The sequence below is a fragment of the Balaenoptera ricei genome, chromosome 15 (genome assembly GCF_028023285.1).
Source record: "Balaenoptera ricei isolate mBalRic1 chromosome 15, mBalRic1.hap2, whole genome shotgun sequence".
NCBI classification, from domain to species: Eukaryota; Metazoa; Chordata; class Mammalia; order Artiodactyla; family Balaenopteridae; genus Balaenoptera; species Balaenoptera ricei.
In genome coordinates, this window is record NC_082653.1 from 22,513,881 (window position 1) to 22,518,191 (window position 4,311).

Sequence of the window (4,311 nt, forward strand, 5' to 3'; positions counted from 1 at the left end):
GTCCCGGAAGTGACGCTCCTGAGCAACCAGCGGGCTCAGCTCCGACCGCCCTCGTTGCTAGGGTTGGTGGATCCCGGCCGCTGGGCTTTGTCAGATGTTTGTCCCAAGCCAGTGGGGTTGAGCTGAACGGAGAGGACTACGGAAGTGAGATCCAGACACCGTCGATTCTTCAAGCCCCTGTATCACAGCCCATTTCAGCAAATGTTTATACACATTTATAGAAGCCTTTTTTTTTTTTTTGAAGTAGATCTACAATGTTGTGTAAATTTCAGGTGTACGGCAGAGATTCTGTTATATACATATATACATATATATGTGTATATATATATATTCTTTTTCAGATTATTTTCCATTATAGGTTGTTATAAGATATTGAATATAGTTCCCTATGCTATACAGTAGGTCCTTGTTGTTTTATTTTATATATAGTAGTGTGTATCAGTTAATCCCAAATTCCTAATTTATCCCTTCCCCCCTTCCCCTTTGGTAACCATAAGTTTGTTTTCTACATCTGTGAGTCTATTTCTGTTTTGTAAGTAAGTTCATTTGTATCACTTTTTTAAATTCAACAAAGAGGCGATATCATATGATATTTGTCTTTCTCTGACTTACTTCACTTAGTATAATAATCTGTAGGTCCATCCATGTTGCTGCAAATGGCATTATTTTGTTCTTTTTTATGGCTGAGTAGATGGTATATATGTACCACATCTTCTTTATCCATTCATCTGTCAGTGGACATTTAGGCTGCCTTCATGTCTTGGTTATTGTAAACAGTGCTGTTGTGAACATTGGGGTGCATGTGTCTTTTTGAATTAGAGTTTTCATCTTTTCTGGACATATGCCCAGGAGTGAGATTGTTGGATCATATGGTAACTGGTTTTTTAAGGAACCTCCATACTGTTCTCCATAGTGGCTGTATCAATTTACATTCCCACCAACAGTGCAGGAGGGTTCCCTTTTCTCCACACCCTCTCCAGCATTTATTATTTGTAGACTTTTTGATGATGGCCATTCTGACCATGAGGTGAGGTGATGCCTCATTGTAGTTTTGATTTACACTGTATAGAAGACTTAATTCTATGCCAAGCCCTGAGCTAAGAGCCTACAATGAAATGCAGAGAGGAGACAAACAAGCACAGTTTTGTAATTCAGACAGAAGCAAATCATTAACATTCATTCAAAACATTCACCGAGTACCTACTCTATGGCTTGTGCTGGTTGTTGAACCAGACAGATGGAGTCTCTGCCCTCGTGGAGCTTAAGTTTGAACATATTATCATATAATGTGATAAGTGTTTGGATGGCAGTACAGAGTTCCTGACTGAGTATTGGTGGGGCAAGTAATGGGGAGAAAGGAGATCTAGTAGGACTTGGTAATCAGCCTCCACTATGAACCTGAGTGATTCTTGACTGCTGGTATCCATGCCTTTGTATAGCCCCTTCCCACATTGAATAGGGCTGACAGATACAGCCAATAGGGTATTGTGGAAATCATGGAGTATGAGTTCCAAGATGAAGACATAAAAGACATTGTTCTTCCTCATTGCTCTCTCCTGATCATTCATCAGGGATCCATGTTGTGAGGACACTGAAGCAGCCCTGGGGAGGGGCTTGCATGAATAATAACCAAGCCTCTTGCCAACAACCACCTCCAACTTGCCAGCCATGTGTGTGAGCCATCTTGGGAGTGGATCCTCCAGCCTCAGTCAAACCTTCAGGTAACTGCAGCCCTGGCCAAAATCTTGAATATAATCTCATGAGAGACCTTGAGCCAGAAACAGTCAACAAAATCACTCTTGAATTCCTGACCCATAGAAGTTGTGAAATAATAAATATTACTACTTTAAGCTCCTAAATTTCAAGGTAATTTTTTTTCAGCATAGATAACTAGTACAGAGAAGATCAAGGAAGAGGTGTTGGATGCTAAAGATTCAAAAAAGAATGAGACCTAATCTTAGCCTCAAGGAGCTCACTCTCTCCTGGAGGACACAGACAGAAATAATTATAATTCACTCAACATCCACTAATCCCATACTATGTGAGATGATATGGAGGAACCAAAGATGTATTATTTATTCGTTCATTCAACAAATATTTATGGAGTTTCTATTCTGGATCATACACTATGGAATCAGGAAGGCAATAGTGAGTAAGTGGGTCCCTACCCTCACTGTGTTTACAGACCAGGGGTTATCTGACACCCGCATTAATCAATCACAAAGAAATGTATGTTTATGAACCATGAGGTGTGTAGGGAGGAAATAAGAGGAAACCATGAGAGAATAAATAACATGGGAGATACAATCAAGAAAGGGTGATCGGGGAAGGCCTCTTTGTGGAGGTAACATTTAAACTAAGAAACAAAGAATGAATAGCAATTTGCCAGGCACAAAAGGAATAAGCATGGTGGGAGGTGGAAAGGCTGTTGGAAAGGCTTGGCGCATAAGACAGTGGGGAGAAGCTGAGGCCTGAGAGGTACAGATATTTAGGGAACTTCCCTGGCAGTTCAGTGGTTAGGACTCGGTGCTTTCACTACCATAGGCCCGGGCCCAGGTTCCATCCCTGGTTCGGGAACTGAGATCCCACAAGCTGTGCTTGCCACAATCAAAAAAAAAAGGAAGGAGGGAGAGAGGGAGGAAAGAGAGAGAGAGAGAGGAAGGAAGGGAGGGAGGGAGGAAGGAAGGAAAGGAAGGAAGGAAGGAAGGAAGGAAGGAAGGAAGGAAGGAAGGAAAGGAAGGAAGGAAAGAAAAAGAAAGGAAGAGAGAGAGAGACAGAGAAAGAAAGAAAGGAAGCAAGGAAGGAAGGGAGGGAGGGAGAGAGAGAGAAAGAAAGGAAAGAAAGAAAAGGAAGGAAAGAAAAAAAGGAAGAGAGAGGGAAAGAAAGAAAGGAAGAGAGAGAGAAAGAAAGCAAGGAAGGAAGAAAGGGAGGGAGGGAGAGAGAGAGAGAGAGAAAGAAAGAAGGAAGGAAAGATACAGATATTTAGGACAAGACTTGGTACTTGTCCTGGAGGGGCTTACTGTGGGGTGTGGATGAGGAGGGTCATAGGAGACAGAGATGTCTTATATGTTGAATTGTGTCCCCCCAAAAAGATTTGTTGGAGAACTAACCCCAGTACCTCAGAATGTGATCATATATGGAGACAGGGTCTTTGCAGAGGTAGTCAAATTAAAATGAAGTTATTAGGATGGGCCCTAATCCAATATGACTGGTGTCTTTATTAAACAGGGAAATTTGGACACGATGCACACATAAGGGAGAATGCCATGTGAAAATGAAAGCAGAGATCAGGGAGATGCTTTTACAAGCCAGGGAATGCCAAAAATTGCCAGCAAACCACTGGAAGCTACGGGAGAGACATGGAGCAGATTCCTCCCCACAGTCCTCGGCCTTGATTTCTGACTCCTAGCCTCCAGAACTGTGGGAAAATAATTATCTGTTATTTAAGCCACCCAGTTTGTGGGACTGCGTTATGGCAGCCGTAGCAAACTAATACAGATGTGCAGGTGCTTTGAAACCTGTTACTATCTGTATCCAAATGTGAAAGATCCCCAGCATGGCTGCTGCAAGCACAGCTACTTTCTTACTCTCTGGAAGCTTCTGGAGGGATCCAGCTGAGTCTTACTCATCTCTGTGCCCTGCATGGCTTCATTAGCACCACAGCATGGTGGAGAGCTCTGTGGCGTGCTTGTTCCTATCCATAATATCTATGCGAAGCACACTGCTTGCACGATGAAAGAGAAAAAGTTGAAAAAGGCATGGTGTCTGCTCTGAGAAAATTTTCTAAACTAGATTAACACGACGGGGTGAACCAGTTTGAAATGATTACTTATAGCTGCCATCTATTGAGTATTCACCAGGTGCACAGCACTTTACATATATCAATATTCTCCCCCCAGCAAACCTGTAAGGCAGGTATTATTCCCATCTACAGATGAAGAAACCTAGGGCTGCAGAAGTTAAGCAACTTCCCCAAGTCCCCACAGAGACTGCATGCATAACCACTGCACTACCCAACTAAGCTGCTCAAGCCAGATGAGCACTCCAGGCATGAGTGCTCTAGGATGAAGGGAAGCATCAGCAGAGAATGAGGTATCTGGGAAGGCTTCATGAGGGAGGTGGCTCGATGTGGGTCCTGGATGATGGGCTGGATTTGGATATGGGCAAAGGAAAGTAGAGGCACAAGACTTGCTTTTTCACCTCCTAGCCTTTGCCTTTGTTGGTGTCTTTGCCTGGAATGCTCTCTTCTCCCAGCTCTTTACAAGACAGGCTCATTCTCATCCCTCAGGGCTCGGCCCAAATACTACTTTT